Source organism: Dendrobates tinctorius, unplaced genomic scaffold (genome assembly GCF_039654945.1).
Source record: "Dendrobates tinctorius isolate UK_male_01 unplaced genomic scaffold, ASM3965494v1 ptg000062l, whole genome shotgun sequence".
NCBI classification, from domain to species: Eukaryota; Metazoa; Chordata; class Amphibia; order Anura; family Dendrobatidae; genus Dendrobates; species Dendrobates tinctorius.
Genome location: NW_027361730.1, coordinates 25,873,022 through 25,891,967, shown reverse-complemented (window position 1 = coordinate 25,891,967; position 18,946 = coordinate 25,873,022). Strand labels below are relative to the sequence as shown.

The 18,946-nt window shown below is 43.2% G+C and overlaps 1 protein-coding gene across 2 annotated transcripts in view; it reads right to left on the bottom strand.

The window, feature by feature from the left end:
* The window catches only part of VPS13C (vacuolar protein sorting 13 homolog C), a 518,321-nt gene that overhangs the window by 48,182 nt on the left and 451,193 nt on the right, over positions 1-18,946 (bottom strand). The window lies entirely within an intron of this gene.

Here is an 18,946-nt window from a genome sequence, read left to right as displayed (position 1 = left end):
ACAGTAAAGAAGGGCTCTCAGAACCTGGTTGTCAATTTTGAAAGACCTTCACAATCCATACAGAGGGAGTTTTCCTTTTGCTCTAATAGCTCGCAGAGAAGAAATCTCAGCGACACTACGCTCCTTAAAGGATCTTCCAGCCTTTTGTAAAAAGCTGTGGGATTGCAGGCCCCCAATACTGAGGGATGGAATGTTCCTGTATTGGTTGGACCACCACCACCCTTGGTCTGGAATCAGAAGAGGAGAAGAGATTGGGGAAGTCCAGGGGAAAGGGTGGATAAAAGAGGACTTCCTTCTAATAGAATGCATTGAGCTAATCTTTTTCTTGATGGTTGAATTATTAGTCTAAAGTCTCATAACATGATGATGATGGTTTCTTATGACCTGCTGTTTTTGTAAACAAGTTTGAGCCAGTACATAAACATATTTCAATTAATATTCCAGTTGAGTGAGGCTGCTTAATTGTTTTGTGGACTAATCCACATGATGATACTATTCTTGGCCTGGAGGAGGCCCTGGCTTTGATCTACTGGAAGCAAAGTTTTTCCTTGAGTTCCTTGATTTCTCCTTCAGTCTCTGGCCTTCGGTCGGGTCAGATTCTGGGCCCTCCTCCCTAGTTGATTTTTTTTCTGGGGTTACATTGCTAACGCGGTATTCCGGGTGGGTTCAGTTTAGTCCACAGGAGTAGCCCAGGACCAGGAATTTTTTTTTCTTTTTCCTGGGAAATATGACACTGAATTTACTTCATTTCGTTATTTGTGTTTTTGTTTATGTCTTGGTCTTCCATTTGCCCTTGTGTTTTTACCCTTTCTTTTAGCTATGGCATAAATCTTTAGATGAAAGAAATATGACTGCACTGAGAGTCTGGAGATCCACCAGCTGCAGAAGAGCTGCAATAATAATACATTTTATTTCTATAGCGCCGACATATTCCGCAGCACTTTACATTTCAGAGGGGATTTGTACAGACAATAGACATTACAGCATAACAATAATCACATAGATTATAACAAATACCAAGAGGAATGAGGGCCCTGCTCGCAAGCTTACAGTCTATGAGGAAAGAGGTAGACACGAAAGGTGGGTGGTAACAATTGCCCTGATTGTTTGGACCAGCCATAATGTTAAGTGTGTAACAGTACAGACACAGAGGGCTAATGGATGCATAAAGCATGTGGGAACATGATGCGGGGAACCTGGTTATGGTAAAACTTTTGGCTGTGCCACACAGGGATAGATTAGGTTAATGTGTTGAGGTGGTAGGCCAGTCTGAATAAATGCATTTTCAGGGCACGCTTAAAATTGTGGGGATTGGGGACTAATCGTATTGACCTAGGAAGTGTATTCCAAAGAATTGGCGCAGCACGTGTAAAGTCTTGGAGACGGGAGTAGGAGGTTCTGATTATTGAGGATGCTAACCTCAGGTCATCAGCAGAACGGAGGGCACGGGTAGGGTGGTATACTGAAACAAGGGAAGAGATGTAGGGTGGTGCTGAGCCATGGAGGGCTTTGTGGGTGAGGGTAATAAGTTTATACTGAATTCTGGAGTGGATGGGTAGCCAGTGTAATGACTGGCACAAGGTAGAGGCACCGGTGTAACGATTGGTGAGGAATATGATCCTGGCTTCAGCATTAAAGACAGATTGGAGAGGGGAGAGTTTGGTAACAGGGAGACCGATTAGAAGAGAGTTACAATAGTCGAGACGAGAATGAATAAGAGAAACAGTAAGAGTTTTTGCAGAGTCAAAAGTAAGAAAAGGTCGAATTCTAGAAATGTTTTGAGGTGCAGATGACAAGAGCGAGCCAGTGATCGAATGTGGGGGCAAAGGAAAGCTCGGAGTCAAGTATGACCCCAAGACAGCGGGCATGTTGCTGGGGAGTAATACTGGAACCACACACAGAAATGACAATGTCGGGTATAGGTACATTAGTAGAGGGAGGAAACACAAGGAGTTTAGTCTTTGACAGGTTCAGTTTCAGATATAGTGAGGACATGATGTTAGACACAGCGTTTAGACAATCGCCGGTGTTTTCTAGAAAGGCTGACGTGATGTCAGGAGAAGATGCGTATAATTGGGTGTCATCAGCAAAGAGATGGTACTGGAAACCAAATCTACTGATTGTTTGGCCAATAGGAGCAGTGTACAAGGAGAAGAGGAGGTGGCCTAGAACCGATCCTTGAGGAACCCCAACAGTAAGGGGAAGGTGAGAGGAGGAGGAACAGGCAAAAGATACAGTAAAGGAGCGGTCAGAGAGATAGGAGGAGAACCAGGAGAGAAAGGTGCCCTTGAGGCCAATGGAACGGAGCATAGTGAGGAGCTGATGATTCACAGTGTCGAATGCTGCAGAGAGATCCAAGAGAATTAGCATGGAGTAATGACCATTTGATTTAGCTGTTAGTAGATCATTAGAGACTTTAGTGAAGGCAGTTTCACTAGAGCGTAAAGAGCGGAAACCAGATTGGAGAGGGTCGAGAAGAGAGTTATCAAAGAGATAGCGGATAAGTCGGGAGTGGACCAGGCGTTCCAGGAGTTTAGAGATGCAGGGAAGATTAGAGACAGGTCTATAGTTAGCGGCACAGTTTTGGTAGAGGGATGGTTTTTTAAGTAGTGGATGTATGATGGCATGCTTAAATGAGAAGGGAAAGATACCAGAAGAGAGAGAGAGAGAGAGAGGTTAAATATTTTAGTTAGGTGAGGGGTGACAGCAGGGGAAAGGGACTGGAGGAGATGTGACGGAAATAGGTCACTGGTGCAAGTGGTTGGAGAAGATGCAAGGAGCCTGCTTACTTCCTCTGTGACTGGTTCAAAATCAGAGAGTGAGCTAGATGCAGTGGGGGAGGGAGGACAGTGCATGGTATAAGGTGATTGGGAGATAATTTCCTGCCGAATCTGGTCAATTTTTTCTTTGAAGTAATTGGCCAGATCGTCAGCTCAGAGCTCCGTGGTTGGGGCCTGTACTCTTGGGTTGAGTAGAGAATGAGAAGTGTCAAAGAGACGTTTCGGGTTATTCGACAGTGAGGTGATGAGGGTGTTGAAATAGGTTTGTTTGGAGAGGTGAAGGGCAGTGTTGTATGTTCGAAGCATAAACTTATAATGGATGAAATCTTCGTGTAGATTGGATTATCTCCACAGACGTGTCATGTGTCACACACAGCGATATCGCTGGTGAGATTCGCTGTTGCGTCACAAAACTTGTGACTGAGCAGCGATCTCGCTGTGTGTGACGGGGGATAAGGGTAGCTATACCTATTATATACTTCAAGGGGCATACAGAGATATCCCAATTATACTATGTAATGCATATGTGCCCAATGTCTCACAGCTTCCATTCCTAAATCAGGTGTTCTTAAAACTCTCACGCCTCCTTTCATCTGCCTGGATAATTGGAGTAAACTTTATCTTTTCAGATTCACTGTGGTTCCCTACCAAATGGGTCTCAATGCAGACTAACAGCTAATTTTAAGAAAACAATATGCAAGACCTTTGGTATATTAATCACCCTACAGAATTTTTTTTTCCTTTTTTCTCTCTCCCACAAGGAACACACACCAGGATTGATTATTTCTTTGGAAATATTTAAACACTTAGGGATTGACAAAAGACGTTGATATGGGTATGATTTAATGGTCGGACCACGCACCCGTGACACTTACCATAAATCAAAAATTCACTCAGACAAAAACAGGTCATTGGAGTATTAATGAAACCATAGTGAAAAAGATAATTTATAAAGACAAGCTTGAAAAAGGAATAGTTGAATACTTCGAGTTTAACAGGGACTCAGTTCCTACATTTTCCACCGTTTGGGAAGCATATGCTGCATTTAGGGGAAATTGCATAGTTCTAGGCTTTCGCATTAAGAAAGATAGAACTCCATCAGATAGACTTGGTAACTGACCAATTAAAACGTTGGATGCTAAATTGATTACATCCCCACCTAAAAAAATTCTCATAGACATTATCACAATTCGTTTAGTGTTGAAGCATATTACTATTCTTAAAACAGAAAACCTATTGCTTTATAGCAGACAAAAATATTATGAGGCGAACTTTTAAGGAAATGTTGAAAGAGCTACACCTCGCCACCTCGTCTGACATCAATATTATGTCAGCGGGATAACGAGGTAAGGTCTCCCCCACTTGTAACAATATGGATTGAGGGGGCACCACAGAGCAATCTAAAAGGGATCCAACCTCAGCCTATAATAAAAATAGATCAAACACAACCAGAAGAAAAGTATAGGCTATAAAGAGGGGATCACCACAAGGCATGAAAATAGTAAATACATTTTATTAGACATATAGAAACACACAAAAAACATTAAAAGCATTAAAACGGTCACACATGTGACACAATGAACAATGCATAGGCTCATAATAAAGCCAGTACCCTTAAGACTCAAATGTGTGCAATCTATACAATACCAATATAAACAGAATACCAAAGAAAAAAAGGTAATCAGTCCACTACTTGTGAGTATACTTGGGCATAAACGACAGATATATCCCTGATAAGTGAAAAGATACCTTGTTAAAATTAAAGATATTCAGGTAGTTTGCAAAAAGATAGTCAAGATGTGATTAATAAACCTGTAAAAAAGCGCAGCTTATGCCTCTTTCACACTTGCGTTTTTTTTTTACAATCAGTCAAAATCCGCCAGGTTTTGAAAAAAAACGGATCCGCAATTTTTTTTTGCGGAACCGTTTTTTTCCCCATTGACTTTCATTATTGGCGGATTTTGACGGATTGCCGTCCGTTGCATCCGTTTTTGTGCGGATCCGCCTTAATGTTGCTGTCCGTCAACATCCTCAAAGATTTCCAAACGGAGCGCTCTCTCTCTCTCTCTCTCTCAATTTCCTCATTTTCCGAACCCATCAAAAAACGGATCCTGTGCCATCCGTTCACATCAGTTAAGAACGGACCTTTTTGGCGGATTTTAACTGACACAAAAAACTGAAGTGTGAAAGAGGCCTTACCCTACAATGGAAATCGCAACATCCCATATAAAGGAACAGCATTTGCACAAGGGATACATGAATGCTATGCCATAAAAAAATCCCCATTAGGATGATTAGAGATTTCAGGTGAACAATCAAATGTGTACACAGCAAAAATCACAGCAAGTGCTGTGGAAACTGCCCATGAGTGGAATCAAAGCACAGCTCTGACGGAAGCGAATAAGGCACACAGAGCCTCGTGGGGCAAAGAGTGAGACCCGACGCGTGTCGCCACACTAGGGGTCAAGTATACTCACAAGTAGTGGACTGATTACCTTTTTTTCGTATAGAATTTCCATAACTCCTTTATGAAATCCTAGCTGGCTGAACAAAGGGCTCAGATTGCATAGCTTGGATCCACAGGGGGTCTTCCTGTAGAAGGTTGCATACCAGATGCTAGTGGGGGTATGAATCCTTTGCTGACTGAGCTGGCCAGGTGTCATGTTACCACAGCATGTGGAAGGATTTTTTTTTATAATTCCATGCCCAATAGTATACAGATGATTGACATGGAATTACCATATATACTTGCATATAAGCCGAGATTTTCAGCCCATTTTTTTGGGCTGAAAGTCCCCCTCTTGGCTTATACGCAAGTCATATACCAGGGGGTCGGCAGGAGAGGGGGAGCGGGGGTGTCAGGTGATACTAAACCCCCTCCTGGCATGGTCTCTGCAGCCCCCCTGCTTCTCCCGGTCTCCGGCTCTTTCATTCAGCGGTCACATGGTACCGCTCATTAAAGTCAAGAATATGCGCATATTTATGACTTTAATGAGCGGTACCACATGACCGCTGAAGGAAGGAGCCTGAGACCGGGAGAAGCAGGGGGCTGCAGAGATCGTGCCAGGAGGGGGTAAGTATAAGCTATATTCACCTGTCCAAGGTCCATCGCTGCGCGCTGCTGTCCTCTCCTCCGCGTCCTCTGTCTATGATGTTCAGGTCAGAGGGCACGGTGACGTATTTTTTTTTTTTTTTCAAACCAAAGATTTTTATTATATTCAAATGTCGTTATAATTACATTCAAGCAAAGCTTTCAAATCATCTCCATTGCATATAAAAGAATACACGACATTCAATTTCCTCCCCGTCATAAAAAAGAAGATAACCTAACCCGACCTCCTCCCTCCCCCCCTTCCCAGCTGCAATACAGACTTTCTCAATGTGATTGTCTCCACTGTAACCACATGGCCCAGAGTTTTTCAAAGTGAGCTTCCGTATGTCGCCTTCTATAAATTCTCTCCTCCAATCGGATTACGTTATTCACACGGATAACAAACACCCCAGTCGTTGGGGGTTCAGCATCGATCCATTTTTGAGCTATCAGCTTACGGGCAATATATAAGAGTTTTGCTATGATGGATTTATAGGCATTCCCCACCGACACCTCCTCCACATACCCCAACACACACGTTACTGGGTCCCTTCCTATATCACATCGGTATATCTTCTCAACAAGCCCTATAACCTCCTCCCAGTATAATGAAAGTCTTGGACAAGACCAAAGCATATGGAGCATTCCCGCAGGTTCATACCCACATCTTGGACACTCCGCATTATCCCTCAAGCCCATTTTCCTCATAAGTTCTGGAGTCTTATATGTTCTATGTACAATATATATTTGCGATATCCTACCTGGCTCACTCAAAGAGTTTAGGTATATACTCTAAAATAGACTCCCATGTGTCATCTACTATTTCCCCCACCTCTCTCCCATTTAGATTTTACTGTTAGAGGAAACCCAGTCAAGTAAGAATATAATAAATCTCTATAGATGGTAGATATAACACCTCTCGTACCCCCAGACGCACACACATAGTCCAATACCACATCCCTCTGCACCGTCATATTCATTATCTGTTTCTGCGCTTGAAATGCATGCCTGAGACCAAAATATCGAAATTCCCCACTACATGGGAGTCCAAACTCTTCTTTCAAAACAGTAAAAGACTTGATCTCAGACCCCTCCAATAGTTGCCACACATATTGCAAACCTCTCCTCTCCCAATCAATAAAGTCCTTCAGTTTGTATAGTTCAGAAAGGTTCACATTATCCCAGATAGGTGTGTATGTCGTCAATTCCTCAACTCTTCTAAGAATTTTGATATGTTGCCATATTTTGTGCATTAGTCCAAATGTGGGCATGTCCTTCCCTAATCTCCCAAAGTTTCCTGCTTCTAGACTCTGTACCAATGTTCTCTTGTTGGTCAGTTGGGCCAAAACTCTCCCCATAACGCTCAAGTTCCCCTCCTCTCGCCAACCCCTAAAGTGCTGCCCCTGCGTTGCCACAAAGTATATCCATGGATTTGGTGCCGCCAACCCACCCTCTTCCTTCCCCCTTTGCAGTATTTCCAATTTAATTTTTGCTTGTTTTTTCCCCCAAATCAATTCTCTAAAAATGGTATTAATTTCGTAAAATTTTTTCTTGGGAATCCAAATCGGGGCATTATGGAGGACGTACATCAACTGAGGCATCAGAATCATTTTAATTAGATTTGTCCTCCCCACTATTGATAGTACTAGCTTACACCACGCTGTCATCTTAACTTTAAATTTAACTAGTAATGGGTCCAAGTTTAGTTCGAGAAATCTAGATATAGGCATAGATACCCATATTCCGAGGTATTTAAATTCCTTAACTACTTTCAAGTGTCTAACTACCCCCCCACATCTTGATCTCCCAGCTCTCTATCAATCCCCATGATACATGACTTGTCCCAATTAATTCTCAATCCGGAAAAGTATCCAAATTTCCCTATAAGGCCCATGACCTCAGTCAATGCTTCTCCGCCGTCTTTTAAGAAAAGGAGTATATCATCCGCGTATAGGGCGATCTTTTCCTCCAATTCCCCATATCTAAAGCCTTGTATTTCTTTGGAGTTATGAATTTTTATCGCTAACGGTTCCATCGCTACAGCAAACAATAACGGTGACAATGGACATCCCTGACGAGTTCCTCTGAACAACCCAAATGCCCCCGAAGTCTCCCCATTAATCCTAATATATCCTTTCGGGTCTACATACAGTAACTTAACCCAGGAGATAAATCTATGCCCAAATCCCATACATTTCAGTACTGCCCATAAATACTTCCACTCTACCCTATCAAATGCCTTTCGTGCATCCAGTGAGACCACCACCCTTTCCCCCCTATTATCTGCTGGAATTTGAATATTTAAAAAAAGTCTTCGCAGATTAATGGCGGTGGAACTATTTTGTAAGAACCCTGATTGGTCTGGATGTATCAATTTGGGGACAACTCTAGACATTCTTATCGCCAACATTTTGGCTAGTATTTTAACATCTGATGTCAATAACGAGATTGGTCTATAGGATTCTACGGATGAGGCATCCTTCCCTTCCTTAGGAATCACCACGATTACAGCCTCCCTCATAGATCCTGGCAATACCCCTTTCTCTACTGCCACCTCAAGTACGTGCTTAAGTTTGGGTGCTACAATTTCTATTAATTCTTTGTACACTTCTCCTGGGATCCCGTCAGATCCAGGTGACCTGTCATTTGTTAATGATAGGATAGCCTTCTCTACCTCTTCCACAGTAAATAATTCTTCCAAGTTTTGTTTATCAATATCATCTAACTTAGGTAGCTCTATCTCTTGTAAATATCTATCCATCTCCAGATCCGAGGCCCTCAATTCCGAGGTATACAGTTCAACATAATATTCCTTAAAACACTCCAATATCCCGGTGGTATCCTTATGGACTGCCCCATCTTTAGTGACAATTTCATATATTTGTGAGGGTTTTTTCTGTGCTGCAGTAATCACTGATAATAAATGTCCCACCTTTTCCCCCTCTTCATAGAACAATGCTTTTTGGAATGCCCTTTTCTTATCTATCCCTTGTAGGTATAACTTATTTACTTCCTCTTGTGCTTCTTTTAATGCGTTTTGGGTGTCGGCATTGGGTCTATCATTTCTTCCTCTGCCCTGCTAAGCCTATCTGCTGCCTCCTGATTCACTTGCCTCGTTCGTATCTTCTGTCTCGAGATATCTCGTATGAATAATCCCCGCAAGTAAGCTTTCATGGTATCCCATACAATAAGTGGATCCGCAGTACCTTCGTTTAACTGAAAAAACTCAACAATATCATTTTTAATAGTTCCCATGTTTAAACATTTGAGCCATTCCGGGTGAATTGTCCCCCCTGCTCTCTTCCCTTTCCCCATTCCCACTCTCAGACTAACCACAACTGCCCTGTGATCGGAGATAAGTCTCTGTAAGTATTCCACCGTCCCAACCATTCTGTCCATGCCCCTATTACCCAGTGCTAAGTCTATTCGTGATAAAGTGTGATACGAAGTCGAATAACACGAAAAGCATTTCTTCCCCTCATTGCGTACTCTCCATAAGTCTATCATATCCATTTCGCTAACATATATCCCAAATGGAGTCATCTTGTTTTTCCTAGGGCAATTACCCCCATTACCCGCCCGGTCCCAAAACTCATTCATAACATTATTAACGTCTCCTAATATTAGCACTGGACAATCCCCTCTCCCCCCAATCCACTCAAAAATCTCCTGCAGTTTCTTTTTCGAATATGGGGGTGGAATATAGAGGGCCACCACAATCATGCATATTCCAGAAATTCGACAGTGCAGAGACACAAACTGTCCGTCCTTATCTACGCAAGAATCAATTTCTTCATAATGAGTATGAGAGTGTATCAGTACAGATACTCCCCTTGCGTAAGCTGAATACATAGAGTGATAGGCCCGAGTGATCCATTTTTTCCCCTCCAACCAGTTTTCCTTTCCTTTAATCAAATGGGTTTCCAATAAACATGTAATAGCTGGATTATGCCTCCTAATTTCTGCCATAACTGCGGCTCTTTTATTTGGATCAGACACTCCCCGTATGTTCCAACTTAGAATTTTTGCATCACCACTCATTATGTCCTAAAAATATAAAATATAGCCGAGCTCCTGTGGTCACTATATTATATTGCAGTATATGAACTACCCCATAACAAGGCCCCCCCTACCTCCCTCCACTCCCCCCCCCCTCCCCTCTGTCCCAATCTAGCTGATTCTCTCTTTCCAACGAGAGAGGATACAGCCAGCCCCCAGTTATTGCAGACCCACATAAAGCCACTGAGTCTCCTTCCTCTGGCGTCCATCACTCCCACCATCAAAAACAAGAATGCTCATCAATACTAATCAGGCCGCATAACATTTTCTAACAAGGATATTGCAAGAATCATCAAAAACGCCCGGGGATCAATACCCCTAAAAATAGTTCTGAAAAAAACAGGTACCTCAGGGCACCACATCAAAAAGAAAAAAGGAAATATGTCCGAGAGTCACTACTTCATCCGTCTCCGTCTCTCTCTGCTCCCAACTTGGAACGATTGTTCTCATCCATTTGACGGCTTCCTCTGGGTCGGGAAGAACTGAACAGATCCCAACGCTGCTACTCTCAGTTTGGCAGGATACATCATAGAATACTTCACTCCCAGCGCTCTCATTCCTCTCTTGACCTCGCCAAATTTCATCCGCATTTTCTGGACCTCTGCTGAATAGTCCGGATATATTTCAATACGGCTTCCATTAAACGTGAGGTCCTGCAGCCTCCTGGCTTCCCGGAGGATAGTCTCTCTGTCCCTGCAATTTAGTATCCTGGCCAGCATAGTACGGTGGAGGACTACCCGGTGGGAGGGGTCGTAGGGGGACACGGTGTGCTCTCTCTACCGCAAACACCCTGGAGAGCGTATCTCTGCCGATCTTGGATAAAATCCATTGCTCAATAAAGTCGGTGGGATCACTGCTCTCTGCTTTTTCCGGAAAGCCCACAAATCTAAGGTTGTTCCTCCTTGATCTATTTTCTAAATCGTCCTGTTTTAAGTGCACTTCTGATATCTTTTGAGCATGCTGGGTCTGAGTTCTCTGCATTTTGTTTACAGAATCCTCAGTGGTGCTCACCCTCTCTTCCACAGCACCCATCCTGGTATCTGTCTTGTTCAGTGCCTCCTTAATGCCAGTGATTTCTTCTTTGATCTTATCAACCCGGCTATTCAATCTAGTCAGTGTCTTTTTGCAAAACGACACCACCATAAAGACATCTTTCAGGGTTGGCTCTCTCTCAGGGGTCTCATCATCGGCTCCACTGTCTTCCTCCTCAGACATACATTCAGGGGCAGCGACTTCCCCTCCCCCTCTTCTCCTGTTATCAGCGTCTCCTGTGGCTTCATCGCTCACCCCTTCCCCCTCCAGCACAGTACCTTCTCCGGTGTCCCCCTCCTCCTCCCTTGCAAAGCGCTGCAACTTCTGGAGGATTTGTGACCGTTTATCATAGCTCTCAGACTGTCTCCGCGCCTCCTCCACTTTCCCGGCGCCATCTTGTGCAGTCACGCTGCCGTCCTCCCCGATATCTTTCTGCCTCCTCCTTCCCATCTCAGCGCTTCTCTGTACTCCCGGCGTCTCCTCCCGACTCTTAAGCACTTACTGTGCCGATAGATGTGCCCAGATCAGTGCTAAAGCGGCCTGATGAAGGATATTACATAAAGCTGATGGCAGAGCTCCTTTGCCTAGCGTCTGCTCACATCAGCGCTAGGCCACGCCCCCCACGGTGACGTAGTTAGTGCGCACCGCACCCTCTGCCTGAACGTCACTGACAGAGGTACCCGGCAGACAGAGCGACGCGCAGCGATGGAGCGGGGATTGGTAAATATCGCCAGTGCCGGGGTCCTGAGCCAGCGGTGACATCAGAACCTGTCACTGCCTTCTCAGGATACCCGCATCGGGCCCCCAGCGACGAGAGGTGAGTATGTCTTTTTTTTATTGGCAGCAGCAGCAATATATGGGGGCATAATCTATGGAGCAGCATATGGGGGGCATAAACATGGAGCAGCATATGGGGGCATAAACTATGGAGCAGCGTATGGGGGCATAATTATGGAGCAGCATATGGGGGCATAATTATGGAGCAGCATATGGGGGCATAATTATGGAGCAGCATATGGGGGCATAATTATGGAGCAGCATACGGGGGCATAAACTATGGAGCATAATCTATGTAATATCTTATGGGGCCATAACCTTTATGTGGCGTATTTTGTATGGAGCATCTTATGGGGCCATCATGAACTGTATGGAGCATTATATGGGGTGTATTTTGTACGAAGCATCTTATGGGGCCATCATGGACTGTATGGAGCATTATATGGGGCTCCTCATTAAATACTGATATTCAAAAACATTTAACCTACTGATGTCTCAATTAATTTTACTTTTATTGGTATCTATTTTTATTTTTGAAATTTACCAGTAGCTGCTGCATTTTCCACCCTAGGCTTATACTCGAATCAATAAGCTTTCCCAGTTTTTTGTGGCAAATTTAAGGGGGGGGGGTCGGCTTATACACGAGTATATACGGCATGTATCCAATATTTTTCACAGTAACAAATCTCACTCTTCTGGCAAGGTAACTTTGGGACAGTCCTACATGACCCCACTAAAACTACTAAGATTTCCCATGACCATCTATCCAAATTATGTTCAGTTTGTGACAATCCCCCTTCCAAACATCTGCAAGGAGTTTGTATGTTCTCCCCGTGTTTGCGTGGGCTTCCTCTCACATTCCAAAGACATACTGATAGGGAATTTAGATTGTGAGCCCCATCGGGGGACAGTGATGATAACGTGTGCAAACTGTAAAGTGCTGCGGAATATGTTAGCGCTATATAAAAATAAAGATTATTATTCCAAACCAGAAGAGAGGAAAGTAATCATTCAAACATTACTCCAGCAATGTAGACTTCCAACCCTTCCCTGAGGAAGCCATAGCCTCCCTTAATAAAGAAATTACTCAAGAAGAAATAGATGAGGCACTTAAATTACTCCTGAATGGTAAACCACCTCGCTCAGATGGACTGATCTATTTATATTCTAAAACATTACTTACAGTAACTCCCCATTTAACTATCCTAGTTAATGATTTTCTTACAGGTTCTCTAATACTCCCCCACACTATGCTACATTCAGATATCACCCACATTCCAAAACCAGGAAAAGACCCTTTATACTGCACTAACTGCAGACCCATATCCCTACTTAAGGCAGACTGAAAAATCTTCACTGCTAGAACTGTTGGCTTGGCTCCCCCACCTAGTTCATAAGGATCAGGTATGGTTTATACCCTGTAGGCAAAGAGGGGATAATACAAGTAAAGTGATAGACCTTACAGTAGTAGTGACTAAAACTGAGAGCTCAGCTCTTTTACTTCGTTTAGACTCTGAAAAGCCCTTTGAACCTCCAGGATGGCCATTCATGTTTGAAACTTTGCATTAATTTTGACTAACGGGGCCAATTTTTACGTCTTTAAGGAGTCTATATTCCCAACCCTCAGCATTGATTAATCTTCCACATACACTCTCTCAGCCTTTTTAAATCCACAATGGCATGCTCCAGGGGTGTCCCTTATCCCCCCTACTCTGTTTTATGTATAGAACCGTTAAGTGCAGCCATTCACCTTGACCAAAACATTCATGGAGTGATGATGGGCAACAGGGAATTTAAATGCAGATGATGTTTTATAGTTATTATCCCAACTAAACATTACCTTCTCCAATTTACATACTTTATTGGGTCGTTTTGGTCAACTATCAGGCTACAAAGTTAATAACAGTAAAACAGAGGCCCTTCCTCTCAATATCTCGACAAGCGAGCTCAGTCCACTAAAAGACAATTACAGCTATAGGTGGAAATATACCTCTTTAATATACCTGGGGATATGATTGACAAACAGTTACAAAACTTAAACGATCACTTTCCATGTGACATGGCTTTCAGATATCGTGGTTCAGAAGAATCTCAGCGGTCAAAATGACCCTACTCCAGAAGCTTCTCTACTTGTGTGAAACCTTCCCTCATGAGTGTCCCTTATAGGCAGTTACGCAACATTCAATCACTTATCCTTCGATTTATTTGGGGTCACAAAAGGCACAGGATTAAAAATCAAATTCTACTTGCGAATAAATTAAGGGGTGGACTGGGGAATCCTAATGTTGTTAAGTACTACTGGGCAAGCCATATACATCATATCCCAGCATGGTCTTACCTCAGAAAATATTCTAGGTGGATGCAGGTCGAGAAGCTTTGGTTAGCTCCAATACATCCTACCTCTTAACTCTGGGGGACCTCTTGCAATAAACTAGATTTGCTTATGCTGGGAGCAATAATCTTTACTAAGGCGGATGCAAGAAAAAAAATCCCCATTTATTTCCGCACACTTTCCTCTGACCTCATTCCTGTTAAATCCTGGGTTGCCTGCTAGTCTGAACAACAATCAGACTAAACCATTGTTTAATAAATAAATTTTTTGCTTCATGGATATAGTGGGTACTCATTCCAGGATTCTATTACCTTTCAATTGCTCATGCACTAATTTTAATCTACCTGCCAATTTTCACTAAGGATACATGCAAATCAGACACTTTATGCACTCCCTTTTTTCAACCCTCAGGGTATCTCTCCCTAATCTTTTAGACAGATTGTGTAGGGCTGGTGTTTCAACCAAGGGTCTGATATTGGACATCTACCAGGTTTTACTTAATCCCAATTCAGATGACCACTAGAATTATTCTTACATGAATAGGTGGGAACATTTTTTAGAAGGACATCTTTCTCCCGACCCTTGCAACAGATATGGAGAAATGCACCCATCCTCAAAAAATCAAACCTTGACCCAACTGCTATTCCCAGCTATCGCCCCATATCACTGCTCCCGTTTACTTCCAAACTCCTTGAACAGCATGTCCATTCTCAACTTTCCTCCCACCTCTCATCTAACTCCCTTCTTGACATCCTGCAATCCATATCACTGCTCCCGTTTGCTTCCAAACTCCTTGAACAGCATGTCCATGCTCAACTTTCCTCCCACCTCTCATCTAACTCCCTCCTTGACATCCTGCAATCTGGCTTCCGCCCCCACCACTCCACTGAAACTGCCCCGACCAAAATTACTATTGACTTACTCACAGCCAAAGCTAACAGACAGTTCTCCATCCTCCTCCTTCTTGACCTGTCCTCTGCCTTTGACACAGTCGACCACTACCTACTGCTACAGATTCTTTCTTCCCTTGGCATCAAAGACCTTGCCTTGTCCTGGATTTCCTCATACCTTTCTGACCGTACATTCAGCGTTTCCCACTCCCACACTACCTCCTCATCCCGCCCCCTCTCTGTTGGAGTCCCCCAAGGCTCTGTCCTGGGACCCCTACTTTTTTCCATCTATACTCTTTGCCTAGGACAACTCAAAGTTCCATGGCTTCCAGTACCACCTGTATGCAGATGACACTCAGATCTACCTCTCTGGCCCAGATGTCACCTCTCTGCTGTCCAGAATCCCGGAGTGTCTATCAGCCATATCCTCCTTTTTCACCTCTCGTTTCCTAAAACTCAACGTAGACCAAACTGAACTCATTATCTTTCCTCCATCTCACGTATCTTCCCTACCCGATCTATCTATTATGGTAAACGGCATCATGCTCTCTCCCACACCTGAAATCCGCTGCCTCGGAGTAACTCTCGAATCTACCCTGTCCTTCAAACCACACGTCCAATCTCTTGCCACCTCCAACTCAAAAATATTTCCAGAATCCGTCCTTTCCTCAGTCGTCAATCTACTAAAACTCTTGTACATGTCCTCATCATCTCCCGCCTTGACTACTGCAACACTCTCCTCTGTGGCCTCCCTGCTAACTCTCTTGCACCACTCTAGTCTGTCCTCAATTCTGCTGCCCGACTAATCCACCTCTCTCCTCGCTACTCCCCTGTCTCCCCCCTCTGCAAATCCCTCCATTGGCTCCCAATTGCCCAACGAATCCAGTTCAAACTACTAACACTCACCTACAAAGCCATGCACAACCTTTCCCCTCCCTATATTTCTGAACTAATCTCCCAATATCTTCCCTCACGTGATCTTCGATCCTCCCAAGACCTCCTACTCTCCACACTTATTCGTTCCTCACACAACCGCCTCCATGATTTCTCCCGAATATCCCATATTCTCTGGAATGTCATGCCTCAACACGTCCGATTATCCACCACCCTCGGATCCTTCAAACGGAACCTGAAAACCCATCTTTTCAGGAAAGCTTACAGCCTGCAATGACCATTCTGCCGCCTCACCACCACCAGAGCTGCTGCACCCCCGACCTTCTGTCTCTTCCCCACTATCCCGTAGAATGTAAAAGTCCGCAAGGACAGGGTCCCCTCCCCTCTGTACCAGTCTGTCATTGTAAATTTGTTTATATATAACAATATCTATAACTTTGTATGTAACCCCCCCTTCTCATGTACAGCACCATGGAATTAATGGCGCTATATAAATAAATAATAATAATAGTAATAAAAATGCAGCCAAGATATCTACGGTACATTTTATACTTACAGGGAAAACTGATATAAGCTACTTATGCTTTGGTATCATACTCCCTCTCGCACAAATTTAATCCCAGCATCCCTTACAGCTGGTTGGAGGTGTGGAACGCCAGAAGGCGATCTACCCAATATGTTCTGGTCATGCCCAATTCTCAAAGGTTACTGGGAAAATAGCAAGCCCCTTATTTTTAAAGACAATGGCCTGTGGATCACTTAGGATCCAAAATTTTATCTATGTAACATCCCACTGTTCCAACTGGGCAGTAAAATTAAACAACTTCTACTGCACATGGCGATAGCTGGTAGGTGTCTGATTGCCTGTAAGTGGAAGTCTACTCAATCCACTTCAATTAGCGAATTTCAACTACGAATACAAGATGATAGAATAATGGAATACCTTACGGCTTTGCTAAATAACACAATGGAACGTTATGGGGTGGGAGGAATTTATGGGACACACATTAGGCTCAATGAGACCTTTAAAAGATTGTAGTTGCAAAAAGTGATACAGGTCAGATAACTGAAATAAGTTTGGTTATTTACCCACCCATCCTCGTGTGTCAATGCCCTGTGAAGTCTTTATACCTGTGTTTATACAACGTTTTAAGATAGAGACTTGAAGTGCAGATTCCATTTCTTTTGGATGATAGTTATCTTGCTTGATAGAAGTGGTATATATTGTTACTGTTTTACTCTTAAGGCTTTTGGATTGTGTTTTTTGCATGTCATGTTATAGGAAAAAAAAAAAATCTATATACAGTGGGGAAAAAAAGTATTTAGTCAGTCAGCAATAGTGCAAGTTCCACCACTTAAAAAGATGAGAGGCGTCTGTAATTTACATCATAGGTAGACCTCAACTATGGGAGACAAACTGAGAAAAAAAAATCCAGAAAATCACATTGTCTGTTTTTTTTTTTCATTTTATTTGCATATTATGGTGGAAAATAAGTATTTGGTCAGAAACAAAATTTCATCTCAATACTTTGTGATATATCCTTTGTTGGCAATGACAGAGGTCAAACGTTTTCTGTAAGTCTTCACAAGGTTGCCACACACTGTTGTTGGTATGTTGGCCCATTCCTCCATGCAGATCTCCTCTAGAGCAGTGATGTTTTTGGCTTTTCGCTTGGCAACACGGACTTTCAACTCCCTCCAAAGGTTTTCTATAGGGTTGAGATCTGGAGACTGGCTAGGCCACTCCAGGACCTTGAAATGCTTCTTACGAAGCCACTCCTTCGTTGCCCTGGCGGTGTGCTTTGGATCATTGTCATGTTGAAAGACCCAGCCACGTTTCATCTTCAATGCCCTTGCTGATGGAAGGAGGTTTGCACTCAAAATCTCACGATACATGGCCCCATTCATTCTTTCATGTACCCGGATCAGTCGTCCTGGCCCCTTTGCAGAGAAACAGCCCCAAAGCATGATGTTTCCACCACCATGCTTTACAGTAGGTATGGTGTTTGATGGATGCAACTCAGTATTCTTTTTCCTCCAAACACGACAAGTTGTGTTTCTACCAAACAGTTCCAGTTTGGTTTCATCAGACCATAGGACATTCTCCCAAAACTCCTCTGGATCATCCAAATGCTCTCTAGCAAACTTCAGACGGGCCCGGACATGTACAGGCTTAAGCAGTGGGACACGTCTGGCACTGCAGGATCTGAGTCCATGGTGGCGTAGTGTGTTACTTATGGTAGGCCTTGTTACATTGGTCCCAGCTCTCTGCAGTTCATTCACTAGGTCCCCCCGCGTGGTTCTGGGATTTTTGCTCACCGTTCTTGTGATCATTCTGACCCCACGGGGTGGGATTTTGCGTGGAGCACCAGATCGAGGGAGATTATCAGTGGTCTTGTATGTCTTCCATTTTCTAATTATTGCTCCCACAGTTGATTTCTTCACTCCAAGCTGGTTGGCTATTGCAGATTCAGTCTTCCCAGCCTGGTGCAGGGCTACAATTTTGTTTCTGGTGTCCTTTGACAGCTCTTTGGTCTTCCCCATAGTGGAGTTTGGAGTCAGACTGTTTGAGGGTGTGCACAGGTGTCTTTTTATACTGATAACAAGTTTAAACAGGTGCCATTACTACAGGTAATGAGTGGAGGAAAGAGGAGACTCTTAAAGAAGAAGTTACAGGTCTGTGAGAGACAGAAATCTTGATTGCTGGTTCTGACCAAATACTTATTTTCCACCATAATATGCAAATAAAATGAAAAAAAAACAGACAATGTGATTTTCTGGATTTTTTTTTCTCAGTTTGTCTCCCATAGTTGAGGTCTACCTATGATGTAAATTACAGACGCCTCTCATCTTTTTAAGTGGTGGAACTTGCACTATTGCTGACTGACTAAATACTTTTTTTCCCCACTGTATGTATATCTCAATATCTCTATAGCTATCTCTATCTCAATATCTCTATCTCAATATCGCTATAGCTACGGTATATCTCTATCTCAATTTCTCTATAGCTATATCTCTATCTCAATGTCTCTGTAGCTATATCTCTATAGCTATATCTCTACCTCAATATCTCTATAGCTATAGCTCTATA